Source organism: Dasypus novemcinctus, chromosome 28, assembly GCF_030445035.2.
Source record: "Dasypus novemcinctus isolate mDasNov1 chromosome 28, mDasNov1.1.hap2, whole genome shotgun sequence".
Lineage (NCBI taxonomy): Eukaryota > Metazoa > Chordata > Mammalia > Cingulata > Dasypodidae > Dasypus > Dasypus novemcinctus.
Window position 1 is genome coordinate 21,385,067 of NC_080700.1, and position 15,939 is coordinate 21,401,005.

Here is a 15,939-nt window from a genome sequence, read left to right on the forward strand (position 1 = left end):
AAAGAGAAGGATGCAGAAGGCATCTTGATGGAAGTCTCAGTGGCCAAATCTGGGACAATTCATGCATCAAAATAAATAATAAAAAATTAGTAAAGAATTATAACCCAATGAATAAAATAAGAATCTATAAGTCCATACTAAATAAATACACTAATGAATGAATGAAATTGGAGGTTCTTCCTTACAGTAGAATGTCAACCCATAAATATTGAAGGAATGATAGAGGTAGGAAAAATAAATAAAGGATCCCTTTAGAGTACCTTTTGAACAGGAAATAATTACTCAATTTAAAGAACTATTAAGTAAATTATATATTTCAGGCAACATAAATTCACAGCGAATTTTCATTTTATGCTTCATTTTATTAGGAGCCATTGATGAGTTCAGATAAAATTGTAAGCTTTCAATAAACTTGAGAGACATTAATATCATTAAATATAAAACATTCACATACTAGAGTATCAACAGAGCTAAAACAAATTCTTTGGAGAAGCAAATAAAATTGGCAAACTTTTGGTTACATTAGTTAAGAAATATAAGAGAAAGCCATTATAGGGCATGAAAAGAGGGACACAACTATAGATGCTGCCGAATTCCTTTCTACCTCATTGGTTTAGGCAATTTCCAATTCTGCCAATATTAATCTCTTAGCTTTGCTCAAATTTGTTCCTTCTGCTATTTCACAGGCCACCCCTTGCCTGGGTCTTTGTTATGCCATTGCCCTGGCCCCTAACTGGGTGCCCCACTTCTGCTTTCTTCCATCTTGCCTACTGCTGTGCTTACTCAGACTACTTGGACCTTCAGAAGAAATCCTAGACTATACAACTTGGCATTCCAAGTCCTTCTTGTCCTAATGCTATTTCTTTGTCAACTCTCTTTCCTGGTTGTCAACTCTTAGTTCCCATACTTAAATTAAAATATGCTCTACCTTCACATTTATCCTTGTTTCCTACCCCTACAATCTCGTTCATGCTTCTCCATCCACCTCAGAGAACCCAAATGTGAACCAGTAAAGTTTCATCACTTCCAGAAGCTTCCCAAGTTGAAAACTGGGCTTCCTCCACTCTACATTCATAGTAAATTTTTGTAATTTTATATGTAATTTTATACATGCATCAAAGTTGCAAAAGTAAAAAAATCTGTGTACCATTTCCCAGATTGACCAGATTTTTTCCTTTTGCTCTATTTTCTCTCTCCCTCTGCACATATGCACACGCGTTTTTTTTTAAAGATTTATTTATTTATTTTTAAGTCTCCCCCTCCCCCAGTTGTCTGTTCTCTGTGTCTATTTGCTGTGTCTTGTTTCTTTGTCCGCTTCTGTTGTTGTCAGCGGCACGGGAAGTGTGGGCGGCACCATTCCTGGGCAGGCTGCACTTTCTTTCGCGCTGGATGGCTCTCCTTACTGGCGCACTCCTTGCGCGTGGGGCTTCCCTACGTGGGGGACACCCCTGCGTGGCACGGCACTCCTTGCGCGCATCAGCACTGTGCATGGGCCAGCTCCACACAGGTCAAGGTATGAACCATGTAAAAGCATGTTGGAGACATCATGCCCCTTTCCTTTAAATACTTCTCTGTGTTTCCCAAATTTGAGTTATTTTCAATACATATAACCACAGTGCAATCATCAAAATCAGGAAATTTACATTGATACAATGTTATTAACCTATCCATTATTCGTATTCAAATTTCATCAAATTCCATCAAGTTGTCGTAAAAATAATAATAGCTATTTTCCTAGTCCAAATCCAGTTGAGGATCATCTATGGCCCTTGATTGACATGTCTCTTTTGGATCAGTTCTTCAACTTTATGTTTGTATTTCTTACTTATAGAACTGTAATGGACTTTTTCTTAGCATACTTAACAATTGCTTCCTGATATATCGACTATCTGTTATACATTACTTATTTCCTCTTCTAGCCATCAGGCTCCTTTGAGAGGGAATACATGTGTGACACAACTTTTAATCTCACCCAGCATTTCCCAAAGTACCCAATGTATGGTAGATTTACTATGAATAAAATGAGTTTGTTCTTGTATTTAGAGAGGTTGTTTTATAGGAATACTTTCTAGCTCTGAGAGTCTATCTAAATTTATGGCGCACTTGGAAACTGAAGATCATTCCTAACATTTTGATAAAGAATGTGGCAGGATAAGGCAGAAAGGAGGAGGGGGGAAGATTTTCTTATTATGCCCATAAAATCAAGAGCCAAGAACTCAAACCAAGACCACTCCAACCCTTAGTCCTTCTTTTGTGCATTTGATTCCAACCCCTCTAGCCTTTTTACAAACTCTTTTTGTTTCTAAGTCTATGTTTGGGCTTTTTTTTCCCAACTGGACCCTTTCCATTAACATTTTAACATGTTCAAGCCACTTTCACCTTAAAATTCTTCACTATACTTCAGCTTTATTTTTTTCTCAGTCGCTCTAGCAATAGTTCTTACTATGAACAATAATCTCCATGTCACCAAATCTAATGGACATTTTCCATTTTTGACCTTACTTGACTTTTCAGCAGTATTAAGCACTTCTGACCACCTGCTTCTTCTGAAGACACTGCTTTGGCTTCTCATATACTACACCCTTGTTTTCTTCCTCCATCTCTGGTCACATCTATGTCTCTTCTAGGCTTAATCTTCTCAACCCCGTCATTAAATACAGGTGTTTCTCTTTTCTCTTCTCATTTTAGACTCTCTCCCCTGTAGTCTAATCAATGTCTATGGCTTTAATTAATGCATATACGTGAATGACTTAAAAGTCTTACCTTCTGCTTAGAGCTCCAACTACCTCACTGCCTATCTGGCATCTCCATCAGGATGTTACAAAGGCACCTGAAATGTAACATGTCTGAAACCCGAGTTAATGATTTTCCCCCAAATTGCTTTCTCAATTAATCGCACCACCATCCACCCAGTTCCATAAGACAGAAACCCAAGAGCCACCTTTACACTTCCTCTCCTTCCCCCACCCACCCACTACCACCAACTATTGTTAATTATAACCTTTTCAGTATTTCTGGGGTTGTATATTTTTTCATATTTGCTCCTAATCCAGCTGAAATGACCTCCTGTCTCACCAGGACTACTGGAATAGTCTAAATGTTTTTCCTCCTTCTGTCATTGGCTCTATCCAATTTATTTGTTACAGAGCAGCCACTGTAATCTTTTCCAAGTGAAAATTTGGTCCCATTACTCCCTGATTAAAAGCATTTAATGGTATGCTCTTGCTCTTAAGACAAAGACCAAAATCCTTCATATGGGTTACAAAGACCCTAGATGGTCTTTGTAGCCCATGTCATCCTCTCTAGTCTCCTTTTGAACCATGCTTCCCTCACACTCTGTGGTCCAGCCTTCAGTTTCATATCTTCTTTCCAGAGAGCGGTGGCACACTCTTTACAGCTGGGGAAGGATGAGTTTTCCTTTCTTCTATTGTTCTTTCTGGAGCCCAGTGCCTCCTAAGTTTAAAATAATAGAAGGGGTTTTTTTTGGTAATGTAACTCAAGCCAGAAAGGAGCCTGGCATTTTTGTTCACACCTTGGTGAGGAATGGGAGATGTGCATTGGCTGGTTGCATTCATAGTGATTGTTGTTCAGATATCCCACCTGTGAGGATGTCTTCCTCCCCTCTCTCTCAGCTTCTGGGTCTGAAACTTCTCCCCTTCCTGCAGCAAACACAAAAGAAGCATGAATTAGTGTTCAACCCCGGCAGAAGGTCGCACACAGGGAGGGCGGTGTGAGGCAGAGAGATCAACGTGGTTTAAACATCTGAGGAAAGAAGGTGCAAGGGACGAGTCCACAATAATCCAGAATTAGGGCATCCTCCTGTTAGTTACCTGTGTGCTCAGGGTGAGATGAACAGAGTGGAGAATCTTTTCCGAAATTTGGGTAGCATCATATTTCCCACTCATCTGAAGGCTTTTTGAAGATAGAGGGAAATTGTGTGTGTGTGTGTGTGTGTGTGTGTTTTCTCACCATTTTATCTGTGCTGTCCAGCATAGTAGGCACTCAGAAAATATACTTATTTTCTGATAGCTAATTAAATCATTTGATCTGCTCTCATACTTGAAGATATTGGCTTCTATAGTTTAAAAAGTTTAATATAAGTGAATAAGTATATTTAGCAAAAATATTCCAATTTTGTTTGTTACATTTAAAGGTAGCAAAAAAGGTTGTGTGTTGATTCGAGTCTTGTTCTTAAATTAAAACTTTTCTGAACCTTTGACTAGATTAGATCAGTTAAGGGCCATTCGATTAGAGTGCTCCAGTAAGGCGTAACCCAGGGTATGTCTTAATCCTCTTACTGGAATCCTGTATAAATGGAGGAATAAAAGCCACAGACACAGAAAAAGGTCACAGAGACAGAGAAGCATCCAGAAGTTGAAATCAACAAACCTGGGAAAGAGAAAAACCACAAATAGAGTAGCCTGAAGCTGAAGCAATAAGATCTGGAGGAGAGGGGAGAGATGAGCAGACACTGCCATATGTCCAATTGCCAATTGTTGAGCTTGGGGAGAAAATGAGCTTGGAGGAGAAGGCAGAGACTGGCAGAGACTGGCAGAGCTGCCATTATGCCTTAACTATGATTTACCAAGAGGTGAAAAAGAATTATTTTTAAAACTCTTAAAAGGAGGTAAATACATATTTATTAAAAGTAGTTTTTTGGGGAGCATTTGTTCAAGTGGTTGAGCACCTGCTTTCCATGTTTGAGGTCCCAGATTCAATCTCCCCTACCTCCTAAAGACAAACAAACAACCAATCTCCCATTAGGGAGCAGACGTTCAGTGGTTGAATGCCTGCTTCCCATCTACAAGATCCTGGATTCAAACCCTGCTACCTCCTAAAAAATAGCAGTTTTTTATTGTGGCATATTTTATTTTCAAATTCATGGTATCATGTTGTTTTCGTAGTTTATCTTAAGTACAGTTTTTTTTTAATCCAATCTGAATTGAGAGTCTTTTAAGGGAGAATTTAACCAACTCATTTTAAATAAAGTAAGGGCTGTGATGATAGAATACAAACAAGGATAAATATACCTGTAGTTATAGTAGACTGATTCTATTATATTTCCTGCTGCTAAGGTCAATTACCTCCCACAGTTTCAGGTTGACGTTCCCAGCAAATTTTTGACGTGGATAAAGTTGGTTTCTAGAGCCACTGGCCTCCTCCCTTGAGACAGTTTCCCTCCCTCTTCCAAGAAGACCTTCTATCTTTTCCCTCCCAGAAGGCTTTTCTGGCATTTGGAGCGTTCATATTTTCTTCCTGTTATCAAAGTGCATGCTCAGGAAAAGATACCACTTTTAAACACCCATCATTATCAGCTTATGTGCTATATTTCTCAGGAATTTACATTTAATCCATGACAGACATGGAATACACCCCTTTGTTTCAAAATACAGAATTTTCAGTATTATGTAAGATGTATTTCAAAGTTTAAACTGTGCAAATGCTTAGTACACTAATACTTTTTGAACAAACATTAATATTGTGGGTATTTTACAGTTAAATATTCTTTGAACACAAGATCTCAGATATACATATTTAATGGCACCCCCAAAACCTAGATTTGGAAAGAATCCATTTAATTGGTTCCAAGAATGGGTATTCAGTTTTATTTTTCCATAAACTAGACATGTTTTGTCTGAATAACAGTGGGTGCACTTTACAGAAGATGTCAAACTACTTGTGTGCTTATTATAAAATGCTGTAAAGAAGATGCACTTCCGTTTTGGGCCCCTAGGCAAGATTTGGTTACAGCACTTAGCAAAGAGAATTTCTGTTTTATTACTATTGATCAGAACGGAATTCCTGGTATCAGTATTATAGCTGGAAAGGATTTGGGCATAGAAGTACTTCATTTTTGCTCTGTGCCTCTGTCAAATTAGTGTCAGAACAAACAAGGTAGGTATTCCTTGCGTGATCCAAATAATTAGCAATGTTGAAATTTATGAAAAAAATATATGATTTTGTGTTTATGTTTTATTCCACAATAAAATTAGCAAAATGGATGATGGTTTTGTATAGGAAATATGAGAAAGGGTCATTCAATTGAAATGACCAGTGTCACTGGAGAAAGATCCTTTCAAAATTGGAGACAATAAAAAATTATAGAATAGTTTTTAAAGAAATAAGCAAAGCTATTGACTATTAAATGTCTATGAATGATCTTTCCTACTTGCTTTGGCATAGACATGAAACAGGACTGTAGATTTTCTTTGCAAGCACTATTAAATTTTTCTTAAAGATGTGTGTAAGCATTTATAGCTGTGCCACTCTTTTTTAACCATTCTGACTACCCAGAAATGGTATTATTTTATTAAGCAATCAATATCCACCTTTAGCCAGGACTGAGTTTGATTTTAGTGTTTAAAACTTCTCTTTCCTCCCTCTCTCCTTTTTGTCTTTCTTGTGATTTGGGAGGAAAAGTCTGGATACTGCACACTTTATCAGAAGGGAAACATCATGAAATAGAGATGATCTATACCAAACCCATGCCCTATTGAAAGAAAAAGTTCTGTTTACCCATGTCATGACCTTCACTGGAGACCTTTATTACTTCATGAGGCTTTGATCTATTTGTCTATTGCCCTTTCCTTTCAACCTGCAGAGCTCTCTTTACCATCTCTTGTAGGGCCAGTCTAGTGGTGATGAACTCCTTCAGCATTTGTTTATCTGGGAATGTCTTAATTGCTTCATTTTTGTTTTGTTTTTATTTTTTATTTAGCTTTATTAAAGTTAATAGATCACAAGGGATGTTACATTAAAAAACATAAAAAAACAAGAAACATAAGAGGTTCCCATATAACCCACTCCCCACCACATCATTTTTGTAAATTGTATATTTTTTAAAGATATATACATCACACAAAAAAAGTTACACTAAAAAAATATAAGAGGTTCTTGTATACCTCCCACCGCCCCACCCCACTCCTCCCATACCAACAACCTCCTTCATTATTGCGGCACTTATCACACTTGGTGAACACATTTTAGGACACTGCTGCACTACACAGATAATAGTTTACCCTGTAGTTCACACTGTCCCCCAGTACATTCAGTGTTATGACAGGATATATATGGTCCAGGATCTCCCTGCAATATCATTAAGGACAACTCAAAATTCCAAAAATGCCCCCACGTCACATCTCTTCTACCCTCTCCTTGCCCTCAGCAACTGCTGTGGCCACTTTCTCCACCTTGATACTAAAATTTCTTCTGTTACTCATCACAATAGTTTTATAGTAGAATATCAGTAAGTCCATTGTAGTCCATATTTTATTCCTCCAATCTGTGGACCCTGGGATGGTGATGTCCCTTCCACCTCTAGATCAAGAGGGGGCTTAGATTCCACATGGGTGATGGATGCAATTCCTCTGCTTACAGCTGTAGGCACTCTTGATTCCCTGGTGTGGTGGTTGACCATCTTCACCTTCCTGTTAGCTAACCTGGGTAAGACCAATGAACCAGAGAGTAGGAGTTGCCACTCTGCTGAGGCTCAGGGCCCAGCTGGCACATGGGCAGTTCAGAGATTCAAGTCTCCTGAGTATGGACCATCCCTAGCACCAACCACAGGTTCAGTAAAAGTGACAGAAGAGGCATGTGTAGAAAAGTTACATCTGAGTCCAGCTCTGTCACACTTAGGAGCACAAATTCCAAAGTAGGATCCTCTGACATGGCACAGAGCTCCAAATCCATCTGCCATGACTATATACCCTGTGGATCTCCATAGCCTTCAGGAGAATGAGTACCTAGGGTTGTATCTACTTTGGCTTTTTCTGGGGTCCTGCTGAGGTGTACGTAAGTGCGACCCCTCTGATGGCCTCCTGGCTCTTTTTGGAAAACTCTTAGCCATATCAACTCATTTGTCTTTGACGTTTCCCCCTTTTATTCAAGGTCAAAGAGCAGTTTTTACCACTTGATTGAACATGTGGGCTGAGATATTCTGCTGGTCTGAGTTGACCCTTTTATTCAAGGTCTCTTTCTAGTTGCTTCTCCAGTTAGTGATTGGTAGTAATCCCTTGGTGCTAAGGAAGCTCATCCCCAAGAGTCATGTCCCACATTGGGGGGAAGGTAATAATTGCATCATTTTTGAAAGACAATTTTGTTGAATATAGAATTCATGGTTGGCAAATTTTTACTTGTAGCACTTTAAATATGCCATCCCACTGCCTTCTTGCCTCTATGGCTTCCAATAAGAAATTAGTATTTAATCTTGTTGAGGCTCTCTGGTGTGTGACACATTGCTTCTCTCTTCCAGTTTTCAGAATTCTCTCATCTTTAGCATCCAACTTTATGACAATATGTTGTGGCGTGGTTCTATTTGGGTTTATCCTTTCTGGAGTTCGTTGAACATCTTGGATGTGTATAATCATGTTTTTCATTAAATTTGGGAAGTTTTCAGCTATTATTTCCTTGACTGTTATCCCTGCCCCTTCCTTGCTTCTCCTTCTGGGTCTCCCACATGCATATGTTGGTATACTTGATGGCATCCCACAGACTCCTCAGGCTCTGTTCACTATTCTTCATTCTTACTTACTTCTGCTCCTCAGTCTAGAAGATTTCAATAGTCTTATCTTCAAAATCACTGATTCTTTTTTCTGCCAGCTCCTATCTGCTGCTGAACTCCTGTACAGTAAATTTCTGTTACTGTGGTCTTCAGTTCTTTTTGGTTCCTTTACATAATTTCCATCTCTCTGCTGATATTTTCTTTGTGTTCATCCATCATTTTACCTGATTTCTTTTAGTTCTTTTTCCATGTTTTCCTTTAGCTCTTTGAGCCTATTTATGGCCTTTTAAAAAAATCTTTGTCTGATATGTCCCAGGTCTGGTCCTCCTCAGTGATAGTTTCTATTGTGTTGATCTCTTTCTTTGCCTGGGCAATCACTTCCTATTTCTTCGTGTGTTTTGAAACCTGGGTATTTTGACATTTTAACATGTTAGCACTGAAATTTAAACGCTAAGGCATTTGTTCCTTAAGCTTGTATCCAGTTAGTGTTATTCCAGAGCTTTCCTTGAATGCTTGGAGCTAACAAAAGAAGAAGAGGAGAAGGAGGAGAATGAGGAGGAAGAGGAGGAAGTGGAAAAGGAAGAAGAAGGAGAAGAAGAAGGAGAAGGAGATGGAGAAGAAGAAGGAAGAGGAGGAGGAAACACCTTCTCCAGTCTTTGAAGGTTGACCTGTCCAAGTGCTCTCCTCCAGGGCTTATACATATGATGGATTGTATGAGAATAGCTCCAGGTCAAAGGATCTTTTCTGTGCATGTGTCTTGTCTGGGGCATACACATGTGGCCTAGGAATCCCCCCATTTACACAGCTACAAATGCCCCATCTTCCCTAGGAAATGGTTTCCTCATGGTCCCAGGTACTATACAGTATGCCCTTTAGCCAGCGATCTCTTTCCCCATGGAACACAACTTGACTGCTCTCCCACAGCATTTTGTAGGGAAGCTCTCTGAGCTGCTTTCTTTTTTTTTTTATAGTTACCAGTAACATTGTAATATTTTGTAAAAATTGTAATATTTTTGCAAAGAAGGTACTATGTCAATGCTAAAGGTAAAAAAATAGGTCTAGTTTTATGAGGTATGAATATGATTAAACATTTTTTCTTAAATTTCTTCATTAAGAAGGAAATGTTGGTCATGACATATAATCAATCTCTAATCACTTATGTATCTTTCCTTTTTTTACAGGCTAAAATAGTTTATTTCAAAGGCTGTGGCAGAACAAACTAAATTTAGGTCTTTTTCACATCTGGACATATAAATGAACCTTCAACAATTATGAAGCACACAACACAGTGTCCACATATTCTCCTTCCATCTACCTGGTCAGAAAATATCTAATCATTAAAATCTTCAGGAACATAAGCCCACTGTCTAAGAGACCCAAGTAATGGAATTCCTTTTCATTCTGGCTAATATTTAAATGTAAATGCACTACTACTACCACTAATAATAATAATAGTAACAATGACCTCTCTTCAATTATTTTATTCAATAACACTCCAACTCATCAAAAAAGACCACCATCCTTGTTCAGGAAGCTGATAGGTGGGCAGGCAGTAGGGCTCCACCTGGAAAACCAAGCATCCATGAGCTGCCTCCTATATGCAGGGCACATTTTGGGATAGTGAGTCCCTCAGGTCACCACCAGACAGACTGGACCAAACATACATGTTTCCAGCATGTGCATGGGGGCCATCTGCTACCTCCAGAACATGACCAGGGATATGCATGGGGGCTGTGAGCAGGGAAGGGGTAAGCCAAGGTACCGTGTCATCCCACTGTTTTTTTTTTTTTTTAGGTGCTGGAGTGGGGAATGAACCTGGGACCTAGGATGTGGGAAGCTGGCACTCAACTACTGAGTAACACTGGCTACCCTGACTTGGTTTTTTATCATTTGTTTGTTGTTTATTTTTAGGAGATACTGGCGATCAAAGCCAGGACCTCGTACATGAGAAGCAGGTGTTCGCCCACTTGAGCTGCATCCTTTCCCTCCTACTGGTTTTTTTTTTTTTTGGTCTTTATTTATTTTTTTAATGTTACATTAAAAAAATATGAGGTCCCCATATAACCCCCACAGCCCCCATCTCACTCCTCCCCCCATAACAACAACCTCCTCCATCATCATTCATTGCACTTGGTGAATACATCTCTGAGCACCGCTGCACCTCATGGTCAATGGACCACATCATAGCCCACACTATCCCACAGTTCACCCAGTGGGCCATGGGAGGACATACAATGCCCGGTAACTGTCCCCACAACACCACCCAGGACAACTCCAAGTCCAGAAAACACCCCCACATCACATCTCTTCCTCCCACTCCCTACCCCTGGCAGTCACCATGGCCTCTTTCTCCACACCAATGTCACATTTTCTTTGATTACTAATCACAATAGTTCATGAATAGAACATCAGTAAGTCCACTTAATCCTTACTGTATTCCTCCTTCCTGTGGACCTTGGCTTGGTTGTGTCCATTCCACATCTATGTCAAGAGGGTGTTTAGATTCCACATGGATGATGGATGCAATTCTCCTGCTTGCAGTTGTAGGCACTCTTGGCTCCCTGGTGTGGTGGTTGACCTTCTTCACCTCCATGTTAGCTGAGTAGGGTAAGTCCAATAAACCAGAGTGTAGGAGTTTCAAGTCTGTTGAGGCTCAGGGCCTGGCTATCACATGGTCAGTCCAAAGATTCAGGTCCCCTGGGGATACACTAAACCCCAGTGCCAACTACAGATCTGGTAAAAGTAACAGGAGAGACTTGTGGACAAAGATCACTTCTGAGTCCAGCTCCATCACACAGAAACACAAACTCCAAAGTACGGCCAACTGAGATGGCACTGAACTCCATCTGCCATGACCATAGAACCTGTGGGTCTTTGTAGCACTCAGAAGAAACAATACCTGAGTTTGTATCTACTTTCTCTGTCTCTGGGACTCTGCTGAGGTGTGCATAAAGGCAACCCCTCTGATAACCTCCCAACTCTTTTTTGGAGACTCATAGCTATATAAACTCATTTGTCCTTTCCATTTCCCCCTTTCATTCAGGTCAAAAAGCACTTTTAACTCGTTGTATTATATGTATACTGAGATATTCTGCTGGTCTGAGTTGACCCTTTTATTCAATATCATTTTCTAGTTACATCATCAGCTGGTACTTGGTTGTAATCCCTCGGCACCGGGGAGCTCATCCCCAGGAGTCATGTCCCATGCTTGGAGGAAGGCAAAGCATTTACATGCTGAGTTTGGCTTCAAGACTGGCCACATTTGACCAACAAGGAGGCTCTCAGGAGGCAACTCTTAGGCACCCTGCAGCTCTAGGCCTTGTTCTTTTTTCAGGTGCATGGGCTTACAAGCATAGTCATTAGTATCAAGGACTCCGTGTTGGACCTTCCTTCTTTTTCAGTCTTTGCCATTGCACTTGGGGGATTGTTGCTGTTCCATTAGGGAAAGTGATAGAGCTCCCCTATCTAGGAACTCAGCACTCCCTCAGTTGTTGTTTTTAATTGTAACCACTATGAAAATATCAAAAAAATTTTATGTACCCTGGATATATGCCCTGGAGAACTCCCTGCCAACCATGTGTCCCTTGTCAATAACATCCCGCACCAATATTCCTCCCCTGCCATTGTTGAACCTCTCTGTGATCCAAAACTTCTTGAAAAATGAAGCCCAATATATTGCCAGGTTCCATTAATAGTAAAATGGAATATAGTGATGAGTTTAAAGATTAGATACAGAATACATATTAATTTAGAAAAATTTAGGTAAAAATAAATTGGGGTATCAAAAAATTTTTTAATGCAAAAGCTTTGTTTTTGATGTTTTGCCTTCCATCACTGCAATAAGTGTTGCCCTGTATGCACATTGGCAAGGCAACTTCCATCTTTTCCTCAGTGTCTACGTTCTTTCTTTTTCTTTTTTCCCCTAATTATTACACTTGTCCTCACAAAAGTTTTAGATCACAGTAATTCATATATACAATATACAGTACTCCCACATATCCAACATAAAACACTTTGTCCCTTCCCCAGCAATAATCTTTTTACATATTCATACTATATTTACTGCAACTGATGTACAGATATTGAGACAATAACTTTCAAACAAGGTAACATTTGTGTTTACATTGTGGTTTATATTTTAGACTATACAACTTTCTAAATTTTTAGTTATCTTATGTTTTACACTATGATTTACATTTTAGCCTATTGGCCCCTATGCATTTTTGGTGTAATTTAACATGTCTTATATCCATCCTTGCATAATCTTGTGGAACACTTCTATTGCCCACACGCTTACATTGATTCTATCTATTCAATACCTCTTTCCCATCCCCTCAGGGCCCACAGTGACAGTCAGTCTTCATTGCTTGAAGGGCCATGTTCAATGTTGAGGGCTTGACATGCTCGACTGCCCTAACACATTAGGAGCCACCATTTCTCTCGAGAGATACAATTCCCTCTATTTGAGAACATCAGTCCTCCCCAGGATGTGGGTGTACCTTCACTCTCATTATATGGGTCTCTATCCAATGATATAACCCCCTATGACAAAATGAGCACTCACACACTCCCTAGAAGCCTGTCTTGCATCAGATTATCCCCTTTAAGCATTGTAAACAGGTAACCTTCCTTATTATATTTTTGAAAAATTTTTCTCAGCATTATACTCTCAACCAAATATCTGACAATCTCCTATGTTATATATTCCCCCACCCTTCCCCCAATTTCTTGGGCAATATTTCTACTGCTTTTAAGAAGACTTTTTCTTGATTCAGGACTTGCCCTGTTCCTGCAGTCCTTTAACTGTTTTCTGGAGCCCTGAGAAAGACGTTTCTGCCAGTTTTTGCTGGTTGTTCAAAGCTTCTGGGACAACTGAGTCCTGAAGCGACTTACTTTGGGAAGGGTCCAAAGTCATTCTTTTATTACTATTATTTTTTATTTTTTTAATGTGACATTAAAAAGATATAAGAGGTCCCCATATATCTTCACCCCCCTCAAGCCACTCCTCCCACATCAACAACCTCTTTCATCATCATGGGACATTTGTTGCATTTGTTGAATACATTTTGGAGCACTGCTGCACCACAAGGATAATGGTTTACATTGTGGTTTACACTATCCCGACGTCCACCCAGTGGGCCATGGGAGGACATACAATGTCCAGCATCTCTCCCTGCACTACCACCCAGGACAACTCCAAGTCCTGAAAATGCCCTCACATCATATCTCTTCTTCCCTCTCCCTACCCTCAGAAGCTACCATGGCCACTTTCTCTACATCAGTGCTACAATTTCTTCCATTACTAATGACAGTAGTTCCATAGTAGAATAACAGTAAGTCCACTCTAATCCATTCCTCCATCCTGTGACCCTGGGATGGTTTTATGTCCACTCCATCAAGCGGGGCTTAGATTCCACATGGAAGATGGATGCAATTCTCCTACTTGGAGTTGTAGGCACTCTTGGCTCCCTAGTGTGGTGGTTAACTTTCTTCAGCTCCCTGCTCACTGGCCAGAATAAGTCCAATAAACCAGAGGGTAGGAGTTGCAAGGCTGCTGAGGCTCAGGGCCTGGCTGTCACATGGCAGTCCAGAGATTCTTGATGGAGATGTATGGAAAGAAACTCCTGTAAAGGTGGCTGAGGGCTGTGTTTGGAGCTTCCCCCAAATCTTTGTGCATCTAGCTTTATCAGCTCTTGAGGGTACTGGGGACCTCTATCTTATTTCTGGAAAACTCCAGATGTTCTTATAAGAAATGATTTTGTGGCAAATGGTGAGAATGTATTTTCTTCTCATTTCTATTTTTATAATTAACCCCATAAAGATGTTTTAAAAAGGAAGAGGGAACTTTTTACAACACTTCAAAAAATTTGGGGGTAGTATAGGGAAGTGTAGTGAAGGGAAGGAAATGTATCACATGAAGAGAAATGCCCATTTTAGGAAATCAGGTCACAGGCTTGATGTGGCTAAAGCATTTCCTTATATGAAACTTGATTAAACGTACTTACAAATTTTACGTTCTTGTCATCCTGTTGACTTCCTCCCCCGTGAATCCACCCCTCTTCATTTCCTCAAATGACTTTCCCCTCCACTTGGTTTCCTCACCTTTGGAGTTCCTTTGCAAAGGTTCCTATTAATGAGCTCTTACAATATTTGTCCTTTTGTGTCTGGCTTATTTCACTCAACATATTATTTTCAAGGTTCATTCATGTTGTCATATGCATGCCGACTTCATGTATTCTTACCACTGAAATAATATTCCATCATATGTATATTCCGGATTTGGCTAATCCATTCATTGGTTGATGGACCCCTGGGTTGTTTCTATCTTTTAGCAATTTTGAATAATGCCGCTATATACATCAGTGTACAATACGGACTATAGTCAGAAGTATGGGAAAGTATTTGGAGATGGTATCTAGATAACAGTAAAGACTGCTCTACGATTTTTTCAACACAGAAGAAAATCAGTTATAACAAAAGTACCACAACTAAGGCAATGTGTTAATAATAGAGAAAACTGTGCATGTGAGGGGGAATGTACGGGAACTCTATTTTCTGAATGATATTTCCATAGCCCTACAACTTCTCTAATTAAAAAAAAAATGCAAAAATTCCATTCCGTTAATACAGAAAAAAAGACCAGATGGAAACATCATGCTCATTTTAAAACATATTTTAAGTAGGAAATCTATAGAGGGCCATCAAGATGAAAACTTAACTGGAAGATATAATAGAAATTTGGTTTAGTTAATAGTCCACCATTCATAAATAAACTTGATAAATCCTTAGACTATTTCCCAGAGATTACCAGGGTTAGTGAGGGTTCCTTTTCAACATTGTGTACTAATCAGATCAGACATGGATATCTGACAAATGTCTGCCAACAGATTTTATTTTCTGTGAATTTGAGGTTATAACTTGGACCTATCAACTTTTCATTGATTTCTCAGTTTAGCAGTCCTTCTAGGCTAAGATGTTTTCTGCTACAGGGATAAAGAAGAGAGCAAAGCAGATCTACAGGAAGTGGGAGAAGAATGAGCAGACACACAATGATTAGCAGAAACTCTACATCTTCCATTACGAAAGAGACAGAGGAGTAGTTGCTTTGATTTCTGATGATTTCACCTGCCGTTGGGCTCCTCTTTACTTATTATAAATTAGCCCAAATTAATTTGAAAGGGATCTTATTTTTGTAAGCAAAATAATCTATCAGGTGAAATCAATCATCTCTGTGTAGGTTTCTATTCTTTATCTTCAATTTATAAATAATGATTTTATTAGGTGTGTTTAATTTTGGTGACTTATAACCAACAAACCAAACAAAAACCAGTTACTGTGATTAAGACCAGAGCTGGAAGGCAGGTGCACTGAGGACTCTAGAAGGTCAGCAGGTCAAGCACTACTATGATAGGGAGAAGACTAAAGAGGTCCCCCAAATT

The 15,939-nt window shown here is 39.4% G+C and overlaps 1 long non-coding RNA gene across 1 annotated transcript in view; it reads right to left on the minus strand.

Annotated features, from left to right (window-relative positions):
* Nucleotides 1-374: 374 nt before the first annotated feature.
* LOC139437805 (uncharacterized) overlaps nt 375-15,939 on the minus strand; it is a 47,134-nt gene continuing 31,569 nt past the window's right edge. Inside the window, exons 4-5 of the long non-coding RNA XR_011647707.1 lie at nt 3,601-3,659; nt 375-3,453 (exon numbers count right to left, since the gene is read on the minus strand). This is a non-coding gene — a long non-coding RNA (uncharacterized lncRNA). The remainder of the gene's footprint in view (nt 3,454-3,600; nt 3,660-15,939) is intronic.